This window comes from Perognathus longimembris, chromosome 2 (genome assembly GCF_023159225.1).
Source record: "Perognathus longimembris pacificus isolate PPM17 chromosome 2, ASM2315922v1, whole genome shotgun sequence".
Classification (NCBI taxonomy): domain Eukaryota; kingdom Metazoa; phylum Chordata; class Mammalia; order Rodentia; family Heteromyidae; genus Perognathus; species Perognathus longimembris.
In genome coordinates this window covers 63,071,573-63,089,782 of record NC_063162.1, presented here as the reverse complement: position 1 = coordinate 63,089,782, position 18,210 = coordinate 63,071,573, and the positions used below count along the sequence as shown (strand labels likewise).

The 18,210-nt window shown below is 47.7% G+C and overlaps 1 protein-coding gene across 1 annotated transcript in view; it reads right to left on the bottom strand.

The window, feature by feature from the left end:
• The window catches only part of Ogdhl (oxoglutarate dehydrogenase L), a 30,851-nt gene extending 30,035 nt beyond the window's left edge, over positions 1 to 816 (bottom strand). The window contains exon 1 of the mRNA XM_048339296.1: positions 742 to 816. The gene's annotated coding sequence lies outside the window, so the exon portion shown is untranslated. The remainder of the gene's footprint in view (positions 1 to 741) is intronic.
• Between the last annotated feature and the right edge of the window lie 17,394 nt (positions 817 to 18,210).

Sequence of the window (18,210 nt, the reverse complement as noted above, 5' to 3'; positions counted from 1 at the left end):
GCTGCAGGGCTGGGAGGGTTGTGCGAATGTCCTTGGCAGAACATGAAGTAGGAAAAGTACGAAGCGGCCGGGGCCGTTTCCAGGCGCTGCTGGACCTGCTGGACCGGTGCTAGGGTTTCGCCTAGCAGCTCAGACCCGAGGGTGCGGCGGGGGTCAGAGCAGGGGCCCTCGGGCTCAGGCTCACTGCAGCCTGCGGGAGCCGGCCAGCCCGATCACCCCCACTTCCGTGAGGGCGGAGCAGCGCCCCGCACAGCGGCCGTGCCCCCAGGCTCACGCCAAGACCGCGGTGAACGCCATCTCCCTCGCCTCGCCCCGTGAAGCGAGGTGGGGGGAGGGGGGAACTTCGAAGCTGTCGGTCAAGCGCACAGGCCGGACCCTCCCCCCGACCCCTGCTTCCGTGCGCGGCTGGGAAGGGCGCGGGGCGGCCAGGAGAAGCTGGGACAGGCAGTCGGCGACCTGGCTACTGGTTGAGGCCCCTTGATGGCTGCCGAACCCCCAGGTGGCGCATCACGGGGTGGAGGGGGTCTCCGAGGCGGCCGCGGCCACGCAGGACGGAGCCAGGCCTCCTCCTTCCCCTCCTCCCTCCTTCGGGCTCCCCTCCCCTCGTCCCTCTCCCTTCCACGAGGCCCGGCTTGGGACGGCGCGCCGGGCTCCCAAGGACCCCGGGTGGGCAGCAGAGGGGCCCGCCCTTCGCTGGCGAGGAGGCGGAGGTGCCGCGGGGGGATAGGCCGGCGCGCTCACCGGGTTCGGCTCGGCGCCGCGGTCCGGAAGCCGCAGGTCAGGGGATACGCAGGGGGCGCGCGCCGCTCGGGCCGGGCCTATTCCCCGGGTCACGTGACGCGCGCCCCCGCGAGCGCGCGCTCCGTTCGGCGTGCGGTGAGGTCTGGGCAGACGCCCCGCCCCGCCGGTGCGCTGTCCGCGGTGCTGACCGCGTGCTACCCGCCCCAGGGGTCCCTTAGCCCCCGCACCCAAAATCACGCAGCCGGTGGTGCGCCGGGAAGACTGCTTCCCTGTGAATGGGAAATGCTATTTTTAAAGTTCCACTTTCCCTGGGGCGGTCGGGAGAAAAAGTGGGACTACGCCCAGGCCGCGCGAGTCACCGCATCTGCCCACTCTACCCATGCACTCTCCCGGGAATGGGGCATCTTCCAGCTGTTATCTTTTGTAGTGCTGGTCCTGGGGCTTGAACTCAGGGCCTGGGTGCTGTCCCTGAGCTTTTTTAGCAAGACTAGTTCTCTATCACTTGAGCCACAGCGCCACTTTCGGATTTTTTTTTTTTTTTTTTTTTTTTTTTTTTTTTTTTGGTGCTTAATTGGAGTTGAGTCTCTCAGATTTTTCTGTCCAGGCTGGCTTTGAACCTGAATCCTCAGATCTCAGCTTCTTGGGCCCAACTTGCCCCATTAATGTTTTAATCTGCATTTTTATGATCCCCAGTGGTTTGTATCTCATTATTTGTTCATTTCATAGGCAGGAATTCCTGGTATAGGAACTCACTATGCCTGTGGTGTAAAAGCACATCAGCCCTGTCCTGAACTGTTGCCACAGCCTCCTAACTGCCCATTCTGTGGCCACAGTTGCACCCTCGAATTCTAACTTCAACACAGAAGCAAGAATTTTACTCATAAAATAACAATCCTAGCCAAGTGTCCTTAGGCTCACACCTGTAATCATAGCTACTCAGGAGGCTGAGATCTGAGAATCGCAGTTTGAGAAAACTGGACAGGAAAGTCTATGAATTAACCACCAAAAAAAAAAGCTGAAAGTAGAGCTGTGGCCCAGACTCTAAGTTCAAGCTTTAGGACCAGCACAAAAATAATCATAATAATTCAAATCATGTGACCCCTCTGCTAAAAAAACCCTCAGTGGCTTCCCATTCTACTCAGACTGAAAGCTCAGATCCATACATCTGCTTCAAAGACTCATTTCATCATGAATATCACAAGCATACTAACATTCTATATGAAAAGGATTTTTTTTTTGGCCAGTCCTGGGCCTTGGACTCAGGGCCTGAGCACTGTCCCTGGCTTCCTTTTGCTCAAGGCTAGCACTCTGCCACTTGAGCCACAATGCCACTTCTGGCCATTTTCTATATATGTGGTGCTGGGGAATCAAACCCAGGGCTTCATGTATACAAGGCAAGCTCTCTTGCCACTAGGCCATATTCCCAGCCAAAAAAGGAATTTTTTAAAACCTTACAAACCAAAAGAAATATACAATGTAATTTTACATATGCCTATAAAACTGAAATGCACGTTTTAGAATAATACACTAATATGGTTATTAATGAATAGGATCAGAAATGCGGATATAATTAATCAAAGACAGAATAATGTAATTAACTCTCCCCTCAGAAACTGAGATCCTCAAAAGTTGTTTATTTGTAGATATTTGGGGTTTCATATGGCCATGGAGTCTGTTTCATTTACTACTGTATTGTCAGCACTTAGCACAAGCTTAGCTGAAAGTATTGTTTAGCAGATATTTGTTAGATGGATGAATAAGTAAATGGACACTTGAATTTGAAGGATGAGATGGTGGGACTAGGGGTGCAGCTCAGTGGAAGAGGGGTGCTTAGCAATCTCCAGCACCAAAGATAAAAATTTGTATGATGCAGAGAGACAGTTTATTGGGAGTTCTTTGATTGTGAGCACCCCAAATGACTTGGCTTGCTTAAACCAAAACAAGAGTTGACAGGAGGGTGGCATAGAAGTAAGTTCCCTGGGTCAGAGGAAAGCTGCAGTCATCTCCAGGAGCAGGGCTGAGCTAAAGAGGATCTGCCTCTTCAAGGCTCTCAGGACACTCAAATGAAAATTCCAGGAACAGAGGCTAAGTGACTGGCTTGGCCAGACCACAGCATTTCACATCTGGAACCATGCATGGATAGAAGAGCAGATGGATCATGGGGCCTGAGTACCATAAGGAATGGAAGCAAATGCTCAAGAGAGTAATCAGCTTGTGTCCCAAAGACCTCCAGCAGGAGTGTGCAGCGCAGGCACAGGCTGATTCGCAGGAAGGTCTGGATGAAAGGGAGGCACCAGGTCAGGGCTGAGGGGCTGGACTCCATGCACCTGTTACCCTTTGGATCTGAAAGTGCCTCAGAAGCACCTGTAAGCCAAGCTCAGGGAGACAAATGGCACATGTTTTCTCTCATATGCAAAAGCTAGACCTAGGGCTGGGAATATGGCCTAGTGGCAAGAGTGCTTGCCTCCTACACATGAAGCTCTCGGTTTGATTCCTCAACACCACATATATGGAAAATGGCCAGAGGGGCGCTGTGGCTCAGGTGGCAGAGTGCTAGCCTTGAGTGGGAAGAAGCCAGGGAAGGTGCTCAGGCCCTGAGTCCAAGGCCCAGGACTGGCCAAAAATTAAAAAAAAAAAAAAAAAGCTAGACCTAAAACACACTGGATATAATAAATGATACCTGACTCTAGGCATTCACACACAGTGAGGAAAAGAACACAAAGGTATTGCAATGCCTATGTGCCTTCACTCATATAAAATAATATTTATCAAAATGAACTCCAGGGGGCTGAGGATATAGCCTAGTGGCAAGAGTGCCTGCCTCGGATACACGAGGCCCTAGGTTCGATGCCCCAGCACCACATATACAGAAAACGGCCAGAAGCGGCGCTGTGGCTCAAGTGGCAGAGTGCTAGTCTTGAGCGGGAAGAAGCCAGGGACAGTGCTCAGGCCCTGAGTCCAAGGCCCAGGACTGGCAAAAAAAAAAAAAAAAAAAATGAACTCCAGGAAATGGAAACAATATTTTTTTATGTTTTTTGCTGTTTTTGTTTTCTTTCTGTCCTGTTTGTCCATTTATCTGTCTTTGGGAGTGTAAGGGGAGGCACAAAAATAGAGGGAAAATGGGTGAACAAATGCAGCAGTGGTACTCACTGGACACTTTTGAAAATGAAATACACAACTTGTGGATGGGAATGAGAGGGAAAAACTGAGAGTGAGGGAAGGGGTGACATTATCCAAAAGGAAATGTATTCTTTACCTGACTTGTGTAACTGTAACCCCTCTGCACATCACCTTTATAATAGTTTTTTTTTTCAAGTGCTTCTGTTAGGTAATATGGAGGTCAGATCTGGCCAATGCCATCTTTGGCTGTTGAGGGGTGTCAGATTGACTCCATTTCAGTTAAAGACAGCAGAAGCTGACTCTATCTTCACTAAGATCTCCCCTGCCCCTGAGCCTCAGGGTTGGGAGTGTGCCCTGTCTGCTCAGAATCCAGGGAAGTTCCCCTTCCCCTGTGATAAGGTTGTATAAACTGCTAGACCACCTGAGTTGTGGAAAGTTCAAGGAACATTCAAGGATAAACCTGTGACCTCTCATGAGTAGGCATATCTGCCTGCATCTTGTGAGCCCCGCCAAATCCATGCACCAATTCTAACTAAAATGATAGGTTGGTTCAAACAGTTACTATGAGACAGACTGTAACTCCATTGGCCACCTGCGTGTGACCTGTCATTCTCTGTAAGTATTGTAACCTCATTGGCCACCTGTGTGTAGCAGGTTTGACTGCATGATGTTTGCCTTTATAACCCAACCTGGAAGGCTGCTCAAGGTCACAGTTTCAGCTCCCTGGCCAGTCAGTTCACTTTTTACTTCCCCATTAAATCCATCCTTTTATCATCTTTTTGCTGGTGACTGAGTAGTAGACCCTTGGAGGAACCAGGAATCTCCTCCCTTGAGGGGGAGGGGTAACTCCATTACATTTGTGGTGCATTGGGTGGGAAAAGTCCTTATTTTGTTGGCGAAGACACCCAGGTGAAAAAAAGGAACCTCTGAAGGTATGTCTGGGGCCACCTGAGTGGGCCGGCCTGTAAAGGTGCACTGGAAAGTGCACCATCTGTAAAGGCCATAGGGCCACCTGAGTGGCCAGTCTGTAAGAGTGTGCTGGAAGGTGTACCATCTGTAAAGGCCATCTGTGGGGCCGGCGGCCTGGGTGGACCCATCTGTAAAGGTGCACTGGGAAGTACACTGTCTGGGGCTACCTGAGTGGGCCCATCTTTAAGAGTACACTGGAAAGTGCAGTCTGGGGCCTGACTGGGTAGGCCTGTCTGAATCTGAAGGTGCACCATCTGTAGGCCTGAGACAGAGAGAAGCTGGATGTAGCAGAGCGCTCTAAGTCCAGGGCGGTCAAGGGACACCATGACCCCCTTCTGAAGGTCCTCATAGGGAAGGACATGTATGAATTTTGTCAAAAGAATAGGACTTCTGACCTTGTTCCTTGTTCTGTGTATGGTCTTGTTTATCTGTGTCTGTTCACGCTTCTACTCCTGCTTGCTAATGTTATGATGGTGAAGTGCCAGACTTTGAAGTCAGGCCCAACTTTACCATGTGAACCCCACTTTACCACGTGAACCTGAGATAAGCAGGCCCTGTGAGCAGACCCAGGATAAGCCCACTAGGGCCCAGTCAGTCTAGAACTCTAACTGCTGGGAATGCTCAACTCTGACCACCCCTGGGGTGCCTCGAACCCTGAGCCAATCAGATTTGTACCTGTATCCTAATCTTGCTTGCTTGAACACCTGATTGTTGTAACTTTGTTCTCTGCCTTTATAAGCCCTGTGTAATCACAGCTCGGGGCTGCCTCCTAACCTCCGCTGTGTCGTTGGGTAGGATGAGGCCCGAGTTGCAGCTCGCTTAAATAAAGTCTTGCCTTGCTATTGCATTTCGGAATGTCTGAGTCTCGGTGGTCTTCTTGGTGGTGGTCTGGCGACTTGGCATAACAATGGAATTTTCTCTATAGGGAAGCATGGGACAAGCAACATCTACTGAGGAACTTCTCCGCTATCTGTGTCTATTCTTGATTTTGCTTTTGCTTGTTATTGTTGTTATCAGATGTATTTTACAAGAAAATATGGGGCGCCAAGCAGCTTCCTCTGAGAAACTTCCCCTAAACCTGGTCTTGCAACATTTTAAAGATTTTGAAAAAAGAGCTAAGTTATCTGGTGATTGTGTCTTCCCTGGAAAACTGACTACTTTCTGCAAGCTAGCATGGCCCACCCTTGGCATGGGTGACCCTCGGAAGGCACTTTTAATCTCTCACTTATTTATGAATCCCAGGCAGTTATTTTCAGCGACCGAGGATGTCTGGACCAGGTTCCCTACACTGTAGCCTGGCGCTATCTAATGGAGGAACCTCCAGAGTGGCTGAAACCCCTTTTGCCTCACAAAAATATCTCAACCACAGTTTTGGCTTTGAAATCACCGCCACTGCTTCCTAAACAGCTGAAGGCCATGCTGCCTCTCCCACAGGAGGAGGAGGAGGAGGAGGAGGAGGAGGAGGAGGAGGAGGAGGAGGAGGAGGAGGAGGAGGAGGAGGAGGAGGAGGAGGAGGAGGAGGAGGAGATCTTTCTACCACCCTACTCAACCCCCTTTCGTATCCACCCTCAGGTGCCTATTGACCTCTCCCCCAGGGAGTCAGATCAAGACCTCTTGAGCCCATCTCATACTCCCTCTAGCTTTTCATATGGGGAGGCTGGGGGAAGGGGCAGGGAGAGAAATTCGCCCCTCAGCCCTCCAAAGTAGAAATCCCCTTTCTCTCCCTGCTGTACTCCTACTTAGACTGGTGGGACCCCCTGAAGAGCCAGCTTCATCCTTATGAGATTCATGTCCCCTTTGCTTCTAATGATCTAATAAATTGGAAACAGCAGAACCCTCCCTTCTCAAAGAAGCCTCAGGCAATAACCTCTTTGTTAGAAACTCTCTTTGTGACTCATTGACCCACCTGGGCCTATGTCCAGCAACTCGTCCTCTTCACCACTGAAGAAAAAGACCTGATTCTCCGGGAAGCTATGAAGCTGGTCCCGGGACACAACAGCAAGCCATCAGAAGACCCCCTTGAGATAGAGGAAGCCCTCCCCTCCCGAAATCCAGACTGGAACCCAAATTCGTTGACAGGTAGGGAGCAGCTAAAGGTTTATCGCCAGACTCTTCTGGGGGGATCTCTGGGCTGCTGGAAAACACCTTATAAATTTGTCTAAGGTAGGGGAAGTAAGACAGGGAATGGATGAGTCCCTGGAAGCCTTTTTAGAAAGGCTTCTTGATGCTTACCATACTTATACTCCTTTAGATCCATTTAGATCCAGAGGCTGAGGAAAATAAAAAAGTGATTAATGTAGCATTTGTAGGACAGGCAGCTCTGGACACTAGAAAGAAGATTCAGAAAATTGAAGGGTTTGAATGAAAGAATTTGTCAGAGTTAGTGGAGATTGCCACCCGAGTTTTTGACAACAGGGATTCTACAGAAGAGAGACAAGTTAGGAGATTGGCTAAGATTTTTGCTCTCTCTCAAGAGGAGCAGCAGAAGAAGACGGGCTCTGAACCCCATAAGAGGAGACCAGGGAGAAGTAGATAAAGAACGTGGAGGTAGAGATGGATCAGTGTGGTTACTCTAAGGAGAAAGGGTGTTGGAGAGAAGAATGCCCAAAAAGAAGGGAGGTCAAAGCACTGGCCTTGGATGATTGAAGGAGTTGGGGCTCTCCCCTTCCAGGGCCTAGAGTAACTCTAAAAGTGGAGGGAAAACCAGTCAGATTCTTAGTGGACACTGGAGCAGAAATGTCCATTTTAAAGCAAGCCTTAAGGCCGATGGCCAAAAAAAAAAAAAAAAAAAAAAAAAGTACAAGGGGCCATGGGTTCTAAAACTTATCAATGGACTACAAGTCCAACAGTGGACTTGGGCAATGGAACTGTGACCCATTCCTTTTTAGTAATACCTGAGTGTCTATACCCCTTGTTGTGGAGAGACTTATTGCACAAATTGGGAGCACAACTCAAGTTTGATGCAGTGCAGATTAAAGTTGACTTGAGTCCCCTATAGGAGAACCAGACCCTAAAGCTATCACTGCCAGTAGCCAAGGAATATGTTCTGCACCAGACCAATGAAAACAGTTGCCCTCTCAAACTCCTCCAGGAGCTCCAGGAGAGATTTCCCCAAGTGTGGGCAGAAATCAACCCCTCCAGGCCTAGCTGTCCATCAGAGCCCAATGCTGGTCCAGCTGAGGGCTTCTGCTGAGCCCCTGAGAGTGAGACAGTACCTCATGGCATCAAAAGCAAGAAAGGGGATCAGGGTCCATATCAACCGCCTCCAAAAAGCGGGAATACTGGTCCCGTGCCACTCACCTTGGAATACACCACTTCTTCCTGTAAAGAAGGCAGAAACAAGTAGGCCAGTGCAAGACTTGAGAGAAGTAAACAAGAGGGTTGAAGACATTCACCCAACTGTACCCAACCCATATACTCTGCTCAGCATGCTTGACCCCAAGAAACAGGTTTATACAGTCCTAGACCTGAAGGATGTCTTCTTCAGCATCCCGCTGGCAAAGGCCAGTCAGCCCCTATTTGACTTTGAGTGGGAAGATCGGAGGATGGATATCAAGGACAACTGACCTGGACCTGGCTGCCTCAAGGATTCAAAAACTCCCCCACCATCTTTGATGAGGCACTGCACATGGACCTCTGTGAGTATGGACTCTCTTTCCCCAAGGTTTCCTTGTTACATACAATATGTGGATGACTTGATAGCTGCAGAAACAGAGGAGATCTGCTTAAGAGTGACTGAAGGGCTCCTAAAAGCACTACAGGAATTTGGCTACCGGGTCTCGGCAAAGAAGGCCCAGCTGTGCACCAAGAGAACCACATATCTTGGGTATAATCTCGAAGGAGGTCTCAGGACCTTGTCGAGCTCCAGGAAGCAAGCAATCATGCAAATCCCCAGTCCCAAGACTAAGAGACGAGTAAGGGAATTCTTGGGAACTGTGGGATACTGTAGACTCTGGATTTTGGGGTTTGCTCAAGTAGCACGGCCCTTATATGAGATTACCAAAGGGCCAGGAGAAATATTAGATGGACAGAAGAAGAGGAACAGGTGTTCCAGACCCTTTAAAAGCAGGTAGTCTCAGCCCCAGCCCTGGCCATTCTGGATATCCACAAGCCTTTTCACTAGTTCGTGGATGAAAAGGTGTGCTAACTCAGAAGTTAGGACCTTGGTATTGGCCAGTGGCCTAATTATCTAAAAACTTGGATCCAGTTGCATCAGGATGGCCTGCCTGCCTGGCTGCCTTAGGATGATTGCAGCAATGGCTCAGCCAGTCAAAGACTCCAACAAGCTGACGTTGGGGCAGGACCTAGTGGTAACTACCCCCATGTGGTTGAGAACTTGTTGCGAACCCCCCCAGACTGGTGGGTGTCCAATGCCAGGCTAACACAGTATCAGGCGCTGTTGCTCAACCAGCCTAAATTGACTTTATGAGCTTCCAGAGCCCTCAACCCTGCCACCCTGTTGCCAGACACTGATCAGACAGTTCTGCACCATTGTGTCGAGGTTATGACCCATGTCCACAGCATTCGACCAGACCTCACCGACATCCTGTTACCCAATGCTGAAAAGACCATGTTCACCAACGGAAGCAGCTATGAGATGGACGGGGAGTGAGGTTAGCAGGATCTGCGGTCATAGAAGGGGACCAAGTCATTTGGGCCGAGCCATTATCAGTGAGCACCTCAGCGCAAAAAGCTGAGCTCATTGCCCTAATCCAAGCTTTGATGCTGGGAAAGGACAAGAAGGTCAACATCTATATGGACAGCAGGTATGCATTCACCACTGTACATGTACATGGGGCCATTTACAAGGAACGCGGACTGCTGAAAGAAGAAGGAAAAACTATCAAAAACAAACAACAGATATTAGGCTTACTTCAGGCCATATGGCTGCCAAAGGCAGTAGCTGTAATGCACTGCCCTGAGCATCAGAAGGGGAACTCAGAGGAAGCAAAGGGGAACCAGAGAGCTGATGAGGCCACACAGGAAGTGGCCGCAGGAGATAAGGGCGTGATGGCATTGGTCCTCCCAACACCAGCCCTCCCAGAGGAGCCCCCATATTCTCCTGCTTAGCAAAATGCTATCCAGTCTCTTCATGACATAAGTAAAAAGGGAAACTGGAAACAGACTTACAGTGGGAGAATTATTCTTTCCCAAGTGTTAGGATGGACTCTCATTAAGCAAATACACCAGGGAACCCATCTAGGAAAGAGCAAGCTAGCAGAATTGACCCACCAGTTCTTCTATATGCTTGAAATGGGACAAAATGTTAGAAGATATTACCAGCCAGTGTGTGCCATGCCAGAGGACAAATGTGGCTGGTGGAATAGCCATCAAAGGAAAGAGGGAAATGTGTACAGTGCCAGGAGCCTATTGGGAGGTAGATTTTACTGAGGTAAAAACAGGCAAGTATGAATATAAGTATCTGATAATTTTTGTAGATACTTTATCAGGATGGATGGAAGCTTTCCCAATCGAGTGGGAAACAGCACAGACAGTAGCGAAGAAGCTGCTAGAGGAGATAATTCCTAGGTTTGGACTCCCACTAGCCATAGGCTCAGATAATGGCCCCTCTTTCATCTCTCAGGTAACCCAGCAATTAGGTAAGTTATTGGGGATTAATCGGAAATTACATTGTACCTATCACCCCCAAAATTCAGGTCAGGTAGAGAGGATGAATAGGACTCTAAAAGAGACCTTAACCAAATTGACCCTTGAAACTGGTGAAAACTGGACGTCCCTCATACCATTTGCCCTTCTGCGGGTATGCTGTGCACCATACTTTAAGGGCATCATACCTTATGAGATAATGTCTGGGAGGCCTCCTCCCTTATGCCCTAAGCTTGGTTCTGAAGCAATAGCTGAATTGTCTAACCAACATTTGTTACAGTCCTTGCAGGCCCTGCAGAGAGTCAAAAATGAACTTTACTCCCAGATCAGGGCCGCTTACCAGGAGCTGCCCAAGGATGCCCCAGCCTTACACCCTTTTGTGCCAGGATAGTTGGTGTGGGTAAAGCGATATAATACTGAGTCCTTGGAGCCCTGCTGGAAAGGCCCCTACACTGTAGTTCTGACCACTCCTGCTGTCAAGGTATATGGCCTAGAGACCTGGATCCACGCCTCCATGTCAAAGCAGCTAACCTGACCAAGGAGGACAATTGGAAGGTGGTGCAATCTGGTGATGACCCACTAAAATGGACATTTGTGAAATGTTTGAACTAGTAATGTTCTTGTGGCTTTGATGAAGAGTAAAAATGGGTGAGTTTAAGTCTAAACTCCAAGTTTGAGCATTACCAAATGTTTTGGAGGATTATTGCATTGTTTAAAAGAGGAACTAAGGAAAAGGCTTTGGAAATCAAGAATGCATTTCTAGATAAGAAATTTGGAAGTGAAATTGTCCTATTCCAAAGTGGAATTGCTATTCCAGTTTGTCTATATGTTTTTTGTAAGTTTCCAACAGACCCACAGAGAAGGACAGACAATTTCTACAAGTTTGTCAGATGTAACATTGGCCCTTAATAAGTTTCAGGTAAGATCATGCTTAAAAACTACTGTGTAGACCACCTTGTTGCTTTAATTGGAGTAAAGTGGCCTTATGTATAGACTCACTGATCTGAAATCTGTGGTTCGAAGCCAGCCCGGGCAGAGAAAGGTCCCTGTCAGAGTCTTCGTCTCTAGTTGGCCAGCAGAGTTCTGGGAACAGAGTTGTGAGCTGTGTTGAGGCTCAAAATGGCAGAGTGCTAGCCTTGAGCTGGAGAGTTGAGGGACAGCACTCAGGTCCTGAGTTCAAGTCCAGCAACTGTAAAAGTGGAAAAGTCACTCCTGGGACTAAGTGATGGAGCATCCAGAGGCAGTATGCTACTGCTTGGATGGCAGAGATAGTGTCAGATCTTAGAGTAACTCCTGTTTGTCCTTTCAAAAGTTAATCAGAGCCAGGAGGTCTTAGAAGAATAGTTTGTAAGCATGCCTTTCTAATGCTCATGTCTGTCTACTCTGTAACTGGGCAGGAACTTGCTGGTCATCTGTGATAATGGGTAGTAAAGCTAAGTTTGTCAAATGGGGGGATAGTTTAAAATCCCAAACCCCTGCATCTGCTCAAAGCCCTAACTGGCAGTGTGAGTTTTGAGCTGGTACATCTGTTCAGAAAAGGAAACTTATGGACCTGACTGAGATTGTGTCCTTATTAAGACCTGTCTAAGGTTTGCACAGGTAATGTAGTCATTGTCAGGTAATCAGAGATAAGTTTCCCCAACTAGTCAGGAAAATGCTTTTGCAAACTACAATGTTAAAAGGCTACACTGCTGTAGCCCAAGAAGTCTGTATAGTTGTTAAAAGTTAAATGTTAAATGTAAATCCATCTTTTTACTTGAAACTGTCTCTGAGTGGTGGACTCTTGGAGGGATGGGGGAATTCCCCCCCCCCCTCGAGCCCCATTACATTGTGGTCCCCTCTCTTGGGGAGACCCCATACCAGTGATTCAACACCTGTAACCCTGACTACTAAGGAGGCTGAGATCTAAGGACTGAGTGAGGTTTGAAGCCAGCCTGGGCAAAAAGTTCTTGAGACTCTTACCTCCTATGAACTACCAGAAAACTGAAAGTGATGCAGTGGCTCAAAGTGGTAGAATGCTAGCCTTGAGTAAAAAAGCTTAGGGACAGCACCCTGAATTCAAGCTGCACAACCAACACATCAACAAAGAGTGCTTGTGTTGAAGACTTGGTTCCAGTGTAGCAGGGTCAGAAGTGGGGTTGATGGGATTTGTTGGATTCTGAGGGCTCTGGCTCATCATTGGCTCAGTTGGTTGATTTATTCCTAATTCGATGGGCTGTTGAGAGATGGTGGCCCAGTGGAAGAAGTAGATCACTTAAAAGGAGAGCCCTTTATGGGCATATTTCATGTCTTTGTTTCTCAGTCACCCAGCTTCCTGGGTGTCAGGATGTAAAGAGCTTTGTGTATGTACATGCTGCCATCACATGCTGCCATAGTATCTCTGACCTAGGGGCTATGGCCTGTCCTATCATCTCATCCACATTCCTCCAAGGCCAGGCACAAAAACTAGAATTTGGCCTTTATCCCAGATTTTTGTCCTGCTTTGTTCCTGAGGGGCAGAGACACAAGATAGAACTTGCTGGATTTCTTGGCTTACCTCATTTAACATGGTTTGTTCTAGTTCCATCATTTCCCTGCAAATTGTAATGGGGTCCCCCCAAGGGAGGGCACCACAATGTAATGAAGTCCGAGGGGGGGGTCCTCTATCCCTCCAAGAGTCCACCACTCAGACAGTCTCAAGTAAAAAGATGGGTTTATTGGGGAAGTAAAAAGTATACTGACCAGCCAGGGTCACGGCCCAGACTCGGGAGCTGGAACCGGGACCATAAAAGGCAGGCTGGCTGGCCAGGGCCACAGCCCAGATTCAGGAGCTGGGACTGCGTGCCCCGGGCCATGCTCAGGGTCGGGTTATAAAGGCAAACACCACATGGTCAAGCCTGCTACATGAAGGTGGCCAATGAGGTTAGAACACTTACAGAGCATGCCAGGTCACACGGAGGTGGCCAATGGAGTTACAATCTGCCTTATAGCAACTGTTTGAACTAACCTATCACTTTAGTTAGACTTGGCGCACAGATTTGGCGGGGCTCACATTATGCAGGCGAATAAGCCATAGGAGGAAACAGGTTTAACCTTGAGTATTCCATTACTCAGGTGGTCAAGCAGCTTACACAATCTAATCACAATGAAGGGGAACTTCCCTGGATAGGGCGGGGAGATCTTAGTGAAGATGGAGTAGTCTTCTGCTCTCTTTAACTAATCTGAGATGGAGCCAATCTGATACCCCTCAACAGCCAATGATGGCACTGGCCAGATCTGACCTCCATATTACACAAATGACATAATACTTCTTCTTTCTGGTTCTTTGTGTGTAACATTCCATTATTTCCCTTAGCTTGCACTCATTTTGCCCAATAGTCATTCTAAATAGATGTTAATGTTTTATTGAACCTAAATATGGAAAGTTCACCATTGGTATTAGGGTCTTCAATCTGAACTTAGCCAAGTACTGGTGATTCACACCTGTAAGCCTAATGACTCAAGAGCAAGGATCTGAGGATCAAGGTTCCAAGCCAACTCAGGACTCAGGCAGGAAGTTACAATGAACTTAAGAAAACAAAAAGCTGAAGTAGAGCTGTGACTCCAGTGGTAGTGTTAGCCTTAAGCAAAAATAAAAGAGGAAATGTTGACTAGATAACTTAATTGACTAAATAAATTTCTTTACTCATTCTTGTTTCTCTTAGCTGACACTCTTTTTGTCTAGTTATCTTTCTAGATAGATGGTCCTGTTTCATTGAACCTAACATGGAGAGTTCACTCTAGTTATCTGGGTCCTCAGTCTGAACTTAAGAGGAAATACTTATTTGGGCTCACGGTTTCAGAGGTATCAGTCCGAGGCACTTGGCCCTGTGGCTTCTGGGCCTTGAATGAGACAGAACAACACAGTCATGCATGAGAGAGTCAATCCGGTCACTCATAACAGCAAGGGATCAGAGTGAGGCAAGGGGCTGGAGGCAATGTATTCTTCAAGGACTCACCTCCAGTGGCCTGCTTCCTCTACCTACCTCACCTCTGAAAATTTCTGTTCCTTTCAGTACCTCATACATTATGGATTCAGATTAAGGAAAGAATGGAATTTTCATCCCAATTATAATAGAAAAAAATTGGGACCCACACAGAGGCAGCACTCCGGCAAAAGCTATAATGGAAGCTTTTTCTCAAGAAGGGAATGAGGGCGAAGGGAAGGGATATGGAAATGGGCTTGGGAAGGGGAGGGGTGAGGGAGGATATAAAGTGAGGGTGTGGGGAAGGAAAAAGCAAAAGGATAGGGAAGGGATGTGCGGTAGGGCACAGGGTCAGATGTGGGGAAGAGGTGTGGGGAAGAGCCCTGGAGAGAACCAGCCCCACACCTGAGGGGGCAGGCCCTTTGCTGGGTGGCTACAGTCATCCAGGGACTGGAAATTTTCCACTAGTCATAAGGATGGCATATTTTACAGACGGTTTCCCCTTACATCTTAAGATTTTCTTGTGTGAGACACAGGGCAGTGGCTAGTTCATTTGGAGGACATGATGATGTCACCAAGCCCTGTCTTCAGAACAGAAGGGTAAATGAGCACATTGTCAACAAGGAAGGGAAAAGACACAGTTTCACTTACTCACAAAAATGAATTAAGGGCTTGAGGATTTATCTATCTCTTGTCCCCTGAGGGTTCTATCTACTTCAAAACTATGCTAAAAGCCAGGTAACATGGCACATGCCTATAATCCTAGCTACTCAGGAGGCTGAGAAATGAGTATCACAGTCCAAAGTCATCATGGGTAGAAAAGTCCATGAAACTTTTATCTCCAATTAAACCAGCAAAAAAGCCTGAACTGGAGGTATGGCTCAGGTAGCAGAGTGCCAGCGTTGAGTAAAACTAAGGGATATGCCCAGCCCTGTGTCCAAATTCAGACTATAGTTTCTTTGGATAGTTAGAGATAAGAGTTGCATAGACTTTCCTGGCCAGGCTGACTTTGAACAGCGACCCTCAGAGCTCAGCTCCCTGAGTAGCTAGGATAACAGGCATGAGACATTGGCAGGCACCCAGCTAGGGGAATCTTTTCTTAGAGATCAGGCTGTAGAGGACAACAGAGGGACGGCTGGCAGGGAAGTGTGCAGGGACATGGGAAGAGCCCCTGAGACCCTGGCACTGGCCCTGTGCTGCCCCCAGGCACTATCCCCTGAAACGGCCTTGCCACCACTTTCCAGCAGGGATGTCTGGCAGCACTTCTTGGGCCTCCGGGCTCTGTAACCCCTCTACCACCCAAAGTCAAGGCTAGGAGAGACCCTTCCTGCTCCATCTCCTTCAGCCCCACCCAGTAGGAGGAGACTGGAGTCCCGGCAGCAGTTGCAAGCCTGCAATCACTTTGAAGCTAATCAACCCCACACTGAGTATGGTGGAACCACGTAGGGCGCTCTAGGAGGGAGCTGCTCGAAGCTGAGGGAGGACAGGGTAGGGATGGGGGCAGGAAGGGGAGGGCAGAGCTCTGATTGCTTGTGACAGTGGGTGCCAGGAAGGCAGGCCCTTGTCCAAAACTCAGGAGACCACTTTGTTCCTGTTCTGTTCCAGGAATAAACTAATAACTTCCTTGGAACTCCTCCAAGGACAAAGACAGAGCTAATGGCCAACCAGGCCACATCTGAGACTTGGGACTGTTTTAACTGCATACCTTTTGTTAGGTCCACCCTGGAAAAATGGCCCCTTCCCCCCTTCTCTCTGCATACCAACATCTGGTGCCAGGCAGGCAGTTCAGTTCGGGTAATAAATTCTTCTGCCTGAATAGCCACATGAGGGTCTCCTTGGGCCAGAGGACATCTCCAATTTCTACCCCTAATGTCAAAGCCCCTTCCCAGCAGGAAGTAGCCAGAGAGAACTGCCACCCTTTTATAGCTATCAAAAGGCTGGAATGTTAGGTCTTCCCATAAAAAATTGTCCCTTTTCTTGTTCTCCCTTGGTGCACACATGGCCTCTCCCCTAGAAGTCCCCACCCAGAGACGGAGACAACTGACAGCACCTGGGGACAGTGGGAGGTTCCCCCAGGCTGAGGTCACTTCCTCTTCCTCTGAGGTCACATCCACATCTACTCTGATCATGCCTCCTTTAGACCAGGAGAGGTTCCCAGGCTCTGGGATCACATGTGCATCTGCTGTGGCCAGCCCTCTACTCCCACCGTCTCCCTATATAATCAGTCTCCATGATTAGTTCCCCCCTTCTCCCACTCCCTTCCCTCTGCACACCTCCATCTGGTGCTCCTCTCTGCATACCTCTATCTTGTGCAGGCCAGCATGTTTGGGTCTCCTAATAAACTTTTGTCTGCTGGAACTATGTGGCAGTCTCTTTTTAGTGAACCTTACATTATAATGCTGAGACCTGGAAGAGGATAGTGTCAGGATGGCTGGATCCGTCCTCTTCTCTCTGTTTGTCTGCTTGCTTGCTTAGGTTACTTAGTAAAGCTCCATCAAGATTTCTTACCATTGTGACTTGTCCAGATAGTCACCATCTTGGCCATGTGGTGAGTTTTTATGCGACCCCCTACCCTTCTAGCAAGTGTTCAAAGGTCAGTTTGTATGCTAGTAATGTGTCTCTTTACAAAAATTGTCTGAAAGGTTTTCTGGTAACTCCTTAACTGGGTTCACAGGCCAAAGAAAAAATGTGCAATTTTAAACTCAAAACCGCATGCATTTGTAAGGTAACCAAGACTTAACTGGCTCCATAGGCTAAAGAGAAAAGAAAAAAAAAGCAGTTTTAAACTCAAGCCACAAAGAAGCTCATCAGATTTGGGAGCAATCTAATTTCTGTTTCCCAAGTATGAAAGCTGCCTTGAATACAGAGCTGACAATGGCTTCCATCTTTTTTTTTTTTTGACAGTTCCACATTTTATTTACATTTTAAGACTACCTTTAATCTCAAAATCACATATCCATACACTTATTTCCTTTTTGTTGACTTAAACATAAATGCATGGTTTATTAAACAAAGACTGTAATCAAATATTTGTCATGTCTGTTACATGTAACACACAGGAACAGCTTTTAACAAATTCATCGACCCCCCCCAACATATTTTTATTATAAATACAGGTATCAAACAATCCTGAATATATTTGATACTGCTAGTAGTCAGCACCCACACCATTTCAAAAATTAACACAATTTGTGATAATATTCACTGTACCTGCTACTTTAACCAATTTCAACTATAGCTTTTTCACTAAGATGGATAAAGCATGCCACTTCGGTTTTTCCTTCTGGAGATTTTGTTTCAGAAGCACACTCATTTTCCACTTCCATCTGACTCTTACTGCCATACTTTCACTTTGAAAACCTGAGTTCTAATTCAAGTACTCCAGGTTCATGTTCAAGTGACAGTGCCTTAACAAGAGAAAGAAAAATTCTGCTGCATTTTCCCTCCTGTTACCTGAAAATATAATGGGTGTTAAATATATTCTTACAAGTGTCCAGGTCATGTTTACCAGCTGGAATTCTCTTACTTAATGTGTAGGTATTTTGCATTGTGATATATTTATTTTTATTTATTTATTTATTATTATAATTATTTTTTTGGCCAGTCCTGGGGCTTGGACTCAGGGCCTGAGCAATGTCCCTGGCTTCTTTTTGCTCAAGGCTAGCACTCTGCCACTTGAGCCACAGCACCCCTTCTGGCCATTTTCTGTATATGTGGTGCTGGGGAATTGAACCCAGGGCCTCATGTATATGAGGCAAGCACTCTTGCCACTAGGCCATATCCCCAGCCCTGCATTGTGATATTTAATCAAGACATTAATATGAGAAGG